Source organism: Phalacrocorax carbo, chromosome 7, assembly GCF_963921805.1.
Source record: "Phalacrocorax carbo chromosome 7, bPhaCar2.1, whole genome shotgun sequence".
In the NCBI taxonomy this organism is placed as follows: Eukaryota; Metazoa; Chordata; class Aves; order Suliformes; family Phalacrocoracidae; genus Phalacrocorax; species Phalacrocorax carbo.
The window spans coordinates 32,791,126-32,804,426 of NC_087519.1; positions in this window are offsets into that span (position 1 = coordinate 32,791,126).

Sequence of the window (13,301 nt, forward strand, 5' to 3'; positions counted from 1 at the left end):
CATTTACAGGAAACAGTCATTCCGTATTATGCAAGAGAGTTACCAAAACCAATTGCAGTCATATATTTAAATTGTTTGGGGGGTGGAGGGTGGGAATCCTGAGATCTGAACATATGTTAAATGTTAGAAGTGATACTTTCAGTTTCACCTAACTTATATTTAGGGTGAACAGATGGGATTTTTGTTTCCTAATTCTATGAGTTGCGTTTAAGAATTTCATTCTACAGCGAGTCCAAAACACTTTTTTTTTTTCTTCCCTGTGACTTAGTCTCATATTAGAAGGGACTGGAGATCTGAGGATATGCTGATACTATTCCTTAAAGAATTTCACAGAACAGCAAATAAATTATACTATGCATGTGCAACTTTCTTCTATAAACATAATGAAATACTATAGAAAATAAATCACAAAGTGCTGGATTTCTAGTGAATGAATATGATAGACTTGACTTTTCCTGTCTCTCTTAAAAGACAGTATATAGAGGAACTAACAAAGGGTTGTTGATACATCATGGCAAATATTAACATATACTCACTTGAAAACTCTTCTGCACTTTTCGGATTCTTCTGCTTGTGGTTATTAATGAGTTTGTCCAAAAGGAGGAACTGTGTTTTCAAAATCAGATGACAAATATATCCTGAAACCTTTAAATATGAAGAATTTTCCAGCATTGCCAGCTGCTGATGTCATTTCAGAAACACACTTAGTTTTGCTTGTAATATCAGAATGGGTTGCTGTGGAAGTTAATTTTCAATCTCAGCCTAGTTCTGAAAAGAAATAGATAGAGTAATAACTTAGAAATATAGATCAAATTTTTTCCTCATTTTTGTCACTGCTTAGAACAAACAAAATTATTGCTTAAGCAGTATGTTGCTTATATATGTTTAAAAAACACTGGTATATAATGCTGCAAAGCAGCATGTACCATGATGTCAACTATATGCAATTAGGCAGCAGTCTGTAAAATAAAAAAAAAAGAGCTTATGTTTCACTAGGTCAGATAAGCATATCCACTATTTTGACTACAGTTTCCAAGAACTTCAATAGTTGGAATTTGGGCTGCAATGTCAATAGAGGCTTGACTTAACTGACTTTAATGATCTTTGGCCAGATGCTAAACACCACAGATTTTGGCTATATCCAGTGACTTTGCACACTGAATGGGAGGTGATGCATATGCATGTGAAGGAAATACCTCAGCTTGAATAAAACTGAGCAATCCTCAAACAATGTGACACTTCCAGTTCCTCGGACTCTACGTGGTACCTAATTCACACTGAATGTAATCAGTTACAGTTCAGTGTTGGCTAATCTTCAACCGAAATCAATAAATCAGCCCGGACAGGGAGAGATTAGGCAACTCAGAAACATGTACTGTGATGTTTGCTTTCATAGTCTTTGAGAGGTCAGATAATGGAGACATCAATTAAAAGCAGGACAAACATCAGGCTTCTTCTAGTGCAATAGCTGTTTCCTTTCTTAAATGGGAGTGTGAATTTAGCTTTAGAGCAAGCTGCTGAATCATTGGTTATGTTTTTATCCAATATATCACAAACATAGCCAGGGAAAATTTTGGTGTTCAAACTTGTTTTACAGAAAGCATAGTGTAGATTTTGAGTGAAAAAAAAAATCAATGTTCAAACTTGCTTTATAGAAAGCAGTGGGTTTTTTCAACCTTATTCACTTTCCGGTGTTTGTTCCAATTATATCAGCGTGACTTTAATATTCAGAATGAAAGTTGGTTGTGATCCACGTATATGTGAATGAAATACTTCAATTTGAATAAAACTGAGCAAACCTCAAACTGTGCCGCTTCCAGTTCCTCAGGCTCTAAATGGAACCCAAGGGTGCTATGTCGTAGGTGTCTGTCAACAATGATCATTTCTTCTGTGGGGTGAAACTACAATATTTATCCATTGACCTTTATTTTCCAGACTGTTTCTTGTGAATATCCTTTTTTCCTCTACAGCCTAGTAATCCAATAGACTTGGTAAATACCATAGTTTCATCTTGCTCGGATGTGGTGATGTTGTACGTATCTTTTTTCAGGGCAAAGGGGATATTTGGGTTACCAGCCTTTTTTTATAGGCCCCAAACAATGATGTAGTCATAGGTGCCATCACTGAGATTTTGATTAACAGGAAAAGTATACGCTGAATCAGAAAGTCTGTTGAGAAGTGGGTAGAAAGTAGGTTGGCTTTTCTAATTCTAAGGGCCTGTAGTCTTGGGCTTGCAGAGGAGAGAGAAGTACATGAGGAGCTTTATGGGGTTGTGCCCTGCTCCACAATAGGTGTGGTCATTTGGCTGTAGCTCAGAAAATTTACAGGCGTCTTATTAGAAAAGTAAGCCAAAATGCAACACTTTCTGGTAGTTGACGGTGATTTCTTACACTGTTTTTGATACTGCACAATCGTTAGGCAAGAAGGCATAGCCAGCTGTGAGACAGATGGAGCCACATATGTTTCCACATCCAACAGTGAGGTTTGTGTACAGAGATACAGTCAGGAACAAGGCCGAGTGAATGACACCAAAGGTTATTCATACAGAGATGTCTGGAACTGGAGATAAATTAACTTGTATTGTACGCGTGATTGGTTGTTTTTGCGTTAACTTTCTGATTATAACATGTTTTTCTTGCATTGAAGTCTATAAAGCAGTAAATAGTGAAGAAGTACTTGCAGATGATTCCAGATGGCAGCCTGAATTCAAGAATATTGTACAACTTGTGCATGTGGTCTGTTTCCCAAACTGGGAGTGGCTGTGCCACCTTTCTCCTTATCCCCCAAACCAATAGCACCTTGCCAACACCACCACTACCTAGAAGAGTCTAATGTGAAAAAAAATTCCATGTTCTTTTCTTCTTTCAATTTCTGCAACACTGAAAAGCTCTGCAAAATGAGGGTTGAGCTGCTGCCTTACTGAGCCTTCAGGATTGGCTGAATGTGAGGACTAATTCTTTTTTTATTTGTGGGGCCTTCATTTCTCCACTAGATCAGTCAGAGCACAGAAGAATTGCAGAGGAAAGAAAGCAGAGAATAGTTACCCCCCAGGCTCCTGCTTGTTTGCTGTAGCCTCAAGTACAGGGAAAAAAAAATTATTCAACAGTGTTCTGATTCCAGTCAGCAGTACCCCTGGGCACTGCTCAGGGCTATAAGCAGGCAGATCAGGGTGTGCCAGTACATGCCTTCTCATACCCAACATGTGTGAAAGGAGCGCTGTCTTCAGTGTAAACTAGATAAAATAGATTTTTTTTTTAAGTGTACAGATTGTTATTCTCTGTTACAACTTCCTCTCTAATCTTTTGCCTTTTTGGAAACAACAGGATTAAAAAGATTTGTCCGTGTTTCAGCCCTATTAACAGCCTCTCATGCCAACATAAAATTAGAACAGTGCTGTAGAGAACTGATCTCCCAGAATGCATACAGTGGGGAACTGTGGAGGGCTGAGTGAATGCACCAAAGGTAATTTGCAGATGGATATCTGGATCTTCCTAAAAAAACCCTCTCCCCTGTTACAGTCAGTCTAAGGTACTGGACTACTATATCTTCCTTTTATGAGTAAGAAAAATCACTGCTGGGATTAAAGCAAGCACAGAGAATTTCAGATGAGGGAGAAGACAGTAAAGTTTGCAAAGCCAAATGTTGTCAGTAATCATAATTGTAAAATTTCCATTCTTAGGCTATTCAGTCGTTTCCAAAGTGACTTTTGAAAAGAATATAACATTGAGGACAGATGTTTTATATTGTTTTTAATTCATCCTAGAACAAATCACATGCATATGATCTATCATTTGGCTTTATTTCTCTATTATGTATCACACATGCTTCCTTGAAGAGATGTTAGTCTTTAGAAATACTAAACATATCTTCAATTCAAGCTGAAATTGGAGAGCTGCAGATAAGTGGCACTGCTAAAAAGCAGGCCGTATTGCCTTGGCTAAGGTGAGTGTGTAAGGGATACATATTAATGCTGTCAACAAAAGTAATTCTTGAAAGTAGGGATCCTATAGGCTGAGGTTTTCTTCTTGTATTGTAAAACATCTTCAGGAAAACTTACTGGCCAAATAAAAGGTTGAAAATTATTTGAGGTGGGCTGTAAATATTATACTTATTAGTGAATCACTATTGAAAAGTGGAGGCACAATTCAGGAAGATGAATTAGGTAATGGTGTCCCAGTTTAGCTGTGCACTTCCTTCCAGCCACAGTCCTACTGCAAACAACAACCAATTAACAAATACGGGAATACAGATTCTGCTATGTGACATTACACACTAGGTGTTTTAGATGATTTGGGAGGTGTAAGGGTCCTTCCTTTTGCAGTGTAGTGCTAGAGAAACAGCCAGCTAGAGTGTCTTTTTTTCACTATATTCTGTAACATGATTTATTAAGTACTTCTGAGGATGAGAGACCAAATATAATGCTGCATTACCCCTGTGGTAGATTAGCTCACTTGATTTCTAATTAGGATGGGTCAAGCACTGTTTAAATTGCTTCATATTAGACAGACACTTTACTATAAGCTCTCTAGATACATGAAGTTCTGCCTGCTTCAGGATGAGCTGGTAGAAAAGTACTTACCCAAAAGATATGATTCCCTTTACTCCATCCTGTAACAGAAAAATAGGAGGCTGAACACCTGATATTCTGCAACTGTCTTCACTCTTGTTTTCTACTCTTTGGCTTCCTTTTTGTTACTTGCTGTGGTCCTGTGGTGACAGTAGGAGCTGGAAGAGCTGCCATATTTACTCCCCCCTAGCCTTTCTGGTAGCCCAGCTGAGTAGCTGTTTCACCAGCAGCAAGTCCCCCTTCTTGGAGCCTGCCTAGACAAATGGGAAAGGCAGAGCAACTACAGATACTAGAAGTAGAGTAAGAAACATCTTCAAAATACTGAGCAATATATTTCAGCCTAAATGTATCGCAATAGATTTGCCACAATGTCATGGGAGTTTTTTAATTGTGCTTAATGATGTAGTTGAATTCAAGGAACGTGGAGATTTGCAGTCAGCAGTTAGGTCATCTGCAGTACTCTTCGAAAGCTTCAACAGAAATATGTTCGACAGAACCATACTCTGAAGGCCAACTAAGTGACCAAACTGCATAGAGGCAGTGGAAGAAACTAGTTCTTTACTTTGGAAATTACTCTGTCCTTTTGTGAGTGTGCAGACACCGACAGCAGAGAACGCCAGTAACACCAATGTAGCATGCTCCCGCATAACACCTCTCCATAGACTGGCTGCTTAGTTTGTTGCCACCCATAATTTCTAATATGTGTGCTATCACCCCACATAAACTGTGAGGTAGCTCTTCAGTTTTTAACCACAGATAACTAGGGCAAGGCCCAGAACAGAAACAAGTCCTTGCAGTCTTCATGTTGCATATGGAGGGGAAAAAAGCACTGTGGATAGTTAGTAAACTCTAGTAGCTGAGGGAACACCACTGTGATTCTTGTTAGAGCTTTCATTATGCCAAACAGGGTGCCTCCATCTCAACTGAGCAGAACCTTAGCCACCTTTCTGCCTGTCCTAATGCATGCTGGTGAGATGCTAAACCATCTATATTCAGTTAGAGGGGCCTACATGAAGCTGATGTTGGCAATGCCTCAAAAATCTTGCTCAGCAGCTTAACCCCAGCATCTTTAAAAGAAACAGTGTCATCAATCAAGCGTGATGGCATTCACCACAATTAGCCAAGTCAGTAATGCCATTAGAGATTAAATATTCAGGGCTGATGAGAGTCTTTCAAATCACCATCAGAATGCCCAGTTATTCATCTTCTGTTACCGAAGGGGCGTTCAAGAAACAAGGCCAAAATGGCCTTTTTCCTATACTATAGTAACAGTTCATTGTGGGCATCAGGGAATGCTTAAGAGTTAAAGCTTGCTTCTCACTAGCAGTGTTTCAGACTAGCAGGTTGGAATGATATTGCTAATACTGTCAAGATGAACTTAAGAAGGAAATGGGTGGTAAACTTTGGAGTAATTAAATTGTCACCAAAAAATGCATTTGGTATTTGTATATGAAATATACTTTTGGCAAAGTATGTGAAATACTTATCGTGCCATAGTGCAGGTCAACTGAGCCATCCACCATAAGACCAGTTCTGCTGGACAAGACTTTGTGTCTGGTGTAGCTGAAAGCTTCTTGCTCCTATAGGAAGACCAGTGCAGGAAATTAAAAAGCTTTAGCTGGTTCAAGACAGACTGCAGTGGCTTCCATAACCATTTTGTATCATTTTCAGGAGCTCTAACATGAAAAAAAAAAAAAAAGAGAACGTGATACTGAGGATTAGATGTTATGCAGGGAGTCCAACCAGTTAATTTTCAGTTTTGCCGTACAGAAAAGCAAAGAACTTACTAAACCTTATACAAGAGGAAAAGGACAGTTTTTAGGAGGTTCTAAATTCACAGAAAATTCAGGGAGAAATGGGACAGCTAAGCTCAGGGCTGACACTGCCTGGCCTCCTTTCTTGGCATTTATTCTCAGATAAAAGCAGCTGGATTCAAAAAAGTGGTTCAGTGCTGAGTGCTTCCATGACCTGGAACTGGAGCATTTATAATTGACAACAGTTCCCTTTCTTGTATTCGCCTTGATAAACAAAATCCTTTTCCTTTCAATGATGTTTTCAACTTATCTGGGTATGTTGCTCTCATCAATATCAGTGACTGTTTGTCTGATGGAGCCCTTTGGACTCTGCACCACCCCTATTCACATGATGCTCTCACATTCCTCCTGGAGGCAAAAATGCATGTTCATGCTGCTAGAGAGTGGAAACTTACTGATTGTACAGAGGTTGGCAGAAGCTCTTGTTCCAGCCTCCTGGCAGGAGCAAAGAGACAGGCTGCGTTTTTGTAAGCGCTAAGCCAATAAAAGCCTTCCTATCTCTGTACTGATGTTTCTTCTCTTCCTGTCTGTCCCTTCCTGTGAACTCACACCAAGTACGCAAAGCAAGAAAGCTTCTTGTTCTTGTGCCTAGTCAGTGATGGAGGCAAGCTTTGGAGCAAATGGAGTCCCACTGCAATAACATTTCTGTTAGAGCTCCACAAGTGGAACTGCCTACAGCAAGCAGCCAGATTATATTTAATGTCTGACACATCCATTTATATTAACATATTATAGCAGAAGATGGAACTGTTTCTGCGGAGTCCCCAGACGAATTAGCAGTGCAAACTGGCTTTCTAGTGCTTGGAGTTCTGTCCACACTCCTTGTTTTAACTCTATGCTAGCCACAATCCAGACCATGGAGAAAACTGCAGCGAGACTGTGAAATGGCTGCTCTCTACTGTTACAGTTCAATAACTGCATGAACTTTTGTTTCTATCATAATATTAATTTACTTAAGTTATTGTTTGTAGTCCACTACAATTGATACCTGCATATAGTAGATACCTGCATATTGCAAAAGCAGTATCAATGTGTGGCTATATTGGAAGAGAATAGCTCAGTGCATAGGATATTTTTCCCATTTTCCTTTTTAGAACATTCCTACTATTAAGCTTATTCCTACCAGCAAGCTTTAAGAAAGTGGTTCAAACACACCTGCTGACCCCAAAGCCATAACTATGCAGGTGCTTTTGGGGAAGGCATGGTGAGTTATTCCTGAAGATTCAGAGCAAATTCAGCCAGTTTCTACATTTCTATCTATTGCTTGATGCCCTTTTTATAAAGTCCTATAAAACATGCATTTTGAATAAGACATACTACGGGCACTTGTATAGTCAGACGTGCACGTTGATCAGCATTAAAGGTATGTCTCCAAACTATTATTAAAATATACAGGACTAGCTTTTCAACCAGGTTGTGATAACCTTTTATTTTTGCAGGCATGCATTTGCATCCAGTATGCCTGAATTTATAATATAAATAAATCTAACAGAATAAAGCATTAGTGATCTGTAATTGTACTATTAAAACTGCCAGTCTGATATTTGGAAATTTAAATGAAAAGTAGCTATTCTTATTATAATTCTTATAGGATAGTAAGGAATAGTAAAGAGCTAAGTCCAAGTTTGGCTAAGTTGTAGTGCAGTACTGGATGTAAATACACTGTCAATAAATCTCTGATGGTATGAATGCCAAGGGAGAGAAGGATTAGTGTTGTACCATGAGTTATATTGAAATGTACTTCGAAGAATTAAAAATGTGAAAAACTATTTTTGTTGTCAGCAAAATTCATAAGGCTTAGTTTCAGTTAAAAGACACTGCTTTCCTGAGAAATATTTAAAACCCAATTAAACACAGGCACCCATCTTGCACTTCCAAGAAGACAGATGAGCTAAGACTTTTCCCTTTCCTGTCTTTTTGTTCTCCTACTTGGCTGCTGACTGTGGCCATGCTACAAACCGTCAGCCATTCTTCAGGGGAGCATTTGAATTGGATGGGAGTGGGGGCAGAGGACAAGTGGGTGCTTGGAAACTCTGTCCCCTGGCTTGTCAGTCAGTTACTTTATTGCTTTGGAGGAAGAGTACACAGCAACATGGGAACAGTCGCTGCACTGCTGTGCTAGACCAGCAGACTAGTTACAGTTCAGCCCTTTATTTATTCAGAGAAAGAAGGTACCAAGCTTGGTAGGTGTTTCAGCAGGACATTGATAAAAGATTGATTCTGTATTTTTTCTTCCCCAACCCTTGCCACTTTCCCCTCTCCTAGCTGCACACAGTCATTGCCATGACGTCATGTCGCATTTGTTCAGTACTATCTGTGCTGCATTGCTTTTCTGAAAGGCAGTTTTTCTCTGCAAGTACTATTTCTGCTGAGAACGCTGAACCTTTATAGTCTGTAGTCATTTCTAAGTGACAGAATTGCCAGAACACACGACAATGAAGAGGCTGGCTTGGCTAAAGTTTGGTATAACAAAAGCAGGGAGAGAGAAAAAGTCAAGTAGTGGATGGACAGAAAGTCAGACAGCTTGAATCCCAAGACACTGTGTTATTGCTTGGGTTTATTGTTCATGAGCATTGAGCACTTTCACTTTCTTTCAGTGGTTTATTCTCTGTTGGCAAATTATTCCTGCACTGTTTGCTTTTTAGGCAAGCTAAATCTTTTTTTTTTGTTATGGAAAGCAGTGGGAGAACTCAAAAATTTTAGAATAAAGAGAACTTGTTTTATGGAGCCATGGCCAGTATATATTAAAGTATTTTCCTTACCTGCAAATCCTGAGAACAAGTAAAACAGAGTAAATGGAGAACTCTGCAATGGAATGAGTGGCTAGAGGCTTTATTTTGGTTAATTTGTTTGATTTCAAGAACGAAAAGGAATTTATGGAGAATTATAATGCTATTGAGACAGTTGTTTGAACTTTGGATTTACTAATACTAACAGCCTGCTGATGTCCTTGAGAGGAAAATCCTTGGTATCAGTGCAAAACAAGCCCAGTGCTTTCATCTTCATTGACAAAAGCTTTGCTGAAAATATCACTGCTGTGAATAAAAGAGGAGAGAGAAAGAGTTATTGTATGGTCTGCCTAGAAAAATAACAGAGATGAAGGAAGCAGTGTTCTGGTCTGATGTGGATGAAGTTAAGATTAAGATTGAGCACTTGGATTTGATTGCCCTGTGGTGTGGTGAGTTTCCTTAAGAGTTAGATTGCATCTTTATGGAAAGCTTGTATTTCATTCTGAAGTTAAATAGTACACTTCTCAGCAGGAGTTATATCTTTGAGCTTATCTAGGAAAAGCACACAGAAGTTATGGGGAATAATCAGTTCTTCAAAAAATTGCAAAATGGGAAACCAGAAGTCCTAGTTTAGGCCAGAAGTAATTTTAAAGCTATAATGTAGCCTTCCCCTCCTTTTAACATGTAGCAGACTTATGTTCAGCCTCCTATCTGACATGCAACAGCTCTGAAGAAAATTGTTGCATCGACAACTCGTGATAAGGCAAAGCAGAACTTGTACTGGAAATGTTCTCTTTTTCAGGCTTTTATCAAAGTCCTTGCAGCTTCCCGTCAAAGCAACTGAATACACAACAATATCTATGGAACATGGTAGTTGATCCTGAATGCTTAAAACCCAACCAGCATAAAGACACCCACATAAGCACTATGGCTGATGCTGTTATTTAATTGTAATGTAAATTTCCTACCCTCCACCTCTTTTTCTTGTATTCCATCTTGCTTTCAAGTTACTATCTGCCAAGCTTCGACCTGTGCTTACCAATTCTCTTTGAATCCAGCTTCAGCTGGGAGCAGGCCCAACCTGTTGCAGAAAGGGCTTAAAACCAATTTGTTGTAGCAGAGATGTATTTGACTAGAAGCAGACAAGGACATGCTTTATTAAGTGTTAGGCTTTCATTCTGCCTTCCAGCAAGGCAGAGCTGAAAACTGTAGCCCCTTTAAAAGAAGTAATGCAACTATGTGTTTTATAAATGCTTTAAAAATCATTTAGTGAAAACCAGCCACTTCTGTTAGCAGCAGCAGTGCTGGGGAAGGCAGTGTAAAAGCACAAAATGGTACATTTCAAGGCTCCTCAGCACTGGGGTGAGTAAAACAGCAACAAACAGCACCATCACTGAGACTGGTCTGTAAGGCACATGTTGGTCAGATAGATAGAAAAGCATTGTAACAGTACTTTCTATCTACCAAATATGCATTGCGTAATTAAAAACTTACTGCTTCTGTACTATTTCTACTACTACCACCTCTAAGCTGATCTTATCTTGAGGGCCTAACAACACTGTAGCTTTTGGAAAGTTGCCATTTATTTCTGCTGATGTCTAAATATGTGGGTAGACATAAGGTATTTGACAGAATATTTTATGAAACCTGAGACATAATGCACATTATAATCTGGAAAAACAGTAGTTTTATCTATATTCTTTCTTGTTCCAGCAAAGGTCCCTTTGAAGGGACTTGAAAACTGTGCTTTCTGAAGTCCATCTGGAGCCCATGTAGTCAACAGGATTGTTTCTGCTGACTTCATGGGGCTTTCACATAGCAGTTAGCATTAGATACAAAATTAGCTCTACAAGGAATTTGCAGAAATACACACCTTCTGATAGTCTAACAGATTATTGTTTATGTAAAGATGGAAACAGGCGGGTTTTTAAAATAATCCCACAGTTCATTTCTAAAATTAGTAACAAATTATATAACCCCTGTTATGTGAGTCATAAAGAAATCTGGATCAGAGATGTCATTTTCCAAATAATAGCTGCTCAGAAAACTTCCATTCATATGTTACCCATGTTTTTCTGCAGATTTTGGCTCAAGCAATGTGAACTTAATATTGGAATAATCAGATGTCCCAAAGAGGTTCAAACATCAAATAGATTTAGTAGTGGCTGGGATGAGATGAAACATCTTTTAGCAAGGGGAAAAAATAGGACAAGGGAATGATGTGCAGTTTTTTGGATGCTTTTCTGAAGCCTAGGGTTGATTTGTATTCCCAGAGGATGAAGTGCTTTACCTACTCTAGTCCCAGAAAACTATTACACTCTTTGTCTTGTCTTTGCCCCAGTGCAGCAGCAAGCAGGACAACAGCAGCAGGATTACTGTTTTCTAATAATGATGTGTGTTGGCACAGATGTTTGGGGTAGCTGTCTGTCACACTCTCTGCCAGGGTGCCAAATCCACACACACCCAAGCAGTTGTAGTCACTCACAGTCTGTTTAGTTTAACCACAGAGCTCAGTTTCTCAAGTGCTCCTCAAATAGAGTTAAAAATATGCATGGCAGCACAGGAAAAACTGACCATATCACTTCTGCTGACCAAGCTTATTTGAGTCGCTCGGAAGGAAAACAAAAAGGCAGTTCATAAGCTAGAAATACTTCAGACAAATATAGATTTTATTCTAGGTGTGTACAAGGCTTACTGTTTGCCTGGTTCTTTTGCCTCTATGGGTGCATTCAGATCCCAATGCAATAGTGCTTGGTGGGTATTGAGAGTTTTCCAGTTAGCTGCAATAATTAAAAGTGCATCTAAAAGTGATGTCCAAGGGTTACTAATGTGAAACATGAAGCATTTTCATCAGAGATGAAAGTTCATTATTTCTTTTAAAAGAGGATCACACTGGTCATGGAGAACAGAATCATTTTACAATAGCATTGGGATGCAGAAGAGTCCCTAGTCTCTGGAATGTGTGGACGAAGCAAAAATCACTCTGCCAGCATTGAATAATGCCAACATTAATGTAGAAGTTTGCTGCATCTCAGGAGCAGATAGGTTGAAGCTTATGAGGCTCCATCACTAGGGGGTGCTGCGTACACTGGGTAGGAGTAGGTGAAATAGAGAAATGTGTGTGCCCACATCCTGGGCGACCTCATGCTGCAGGTTTATGCTAGTCTGTGTGATGCTATATCTAAGCAGATAGCCCTGGTCACAGTTAAACGGACCAAGAATACTTTAGGACAAATGTAATTGGTAAGGCTAAGTAGCATCAACCTACTTATCTTATTATAGAGGATGAATAAATATTTGTAAGTATATAAGTGGAATTACTTCCAGCTGCTCACAACTTAGCTTTGACCCTCCCCTTTCTGCAAAAGAAGATAGCCTAGAAGAGGCATTTGAAATCAGGCAATCATATTCACAGAGCTTACAGGGGCCAATTTCTGACTCAAAGCATGCCCCACAGCATGAGTCTCCAAATGTCTAAAAGTATACAGCAAAACTACATAAATTCTTTGCCTTTACTTGGATTAAAACCAGCATTTACAAGACAGATGTTATTGCAGGTGTTTACCTAGAGGCATACTAACTGAGGCGGATGCAACTGTTTGTTGAAAACTTCCCTTGACTCAGCCTGAGAACAGCCTGTCTCGCTCAGCTCTTTGAATGAGTTAAGAGCAAGACAAGGAAAAAGATTAATTTTGGTGATTCAGTGATCAGCAACTTGTGCTACTTCCCTCCAGTTCTATAGGGAATAGGCAGAGAGAAATAGGTTAGTAATATTGAGGTATGCAGGCAGTGTATATGGTGGGACTGTTTGCTGACCAAAAAGGGAAGGAAATATAATAGTGTAGCTGGTTCTCAAAGTGTTAACAAAATAAGACCCATGCTTCACTGATCCCAAGGGCACACTGAAGTTGCTCTGACAACAGCAGTTCTGCTTTCTGGTATAATCTAATCTCACTGATACCTGGTTTTATTTATATTACAAAGGCACTTTGTGCACAAAATGTGCTGCTGTGATGGCATCACCTGACCTCCAGACTGGGAAAGAAAGCAAACCTTGATAGAAAGTAGGTATGGGAAGAATGGTATTATTTCAGTTTCATTTCTAAAAGAAAATTTTCACTCTAATTCCTTGCTCTGTTCTGCTAGAAAACAGAAAGTATGTTTAGTTTGGGGCAAGGTTCTCTTTCACTT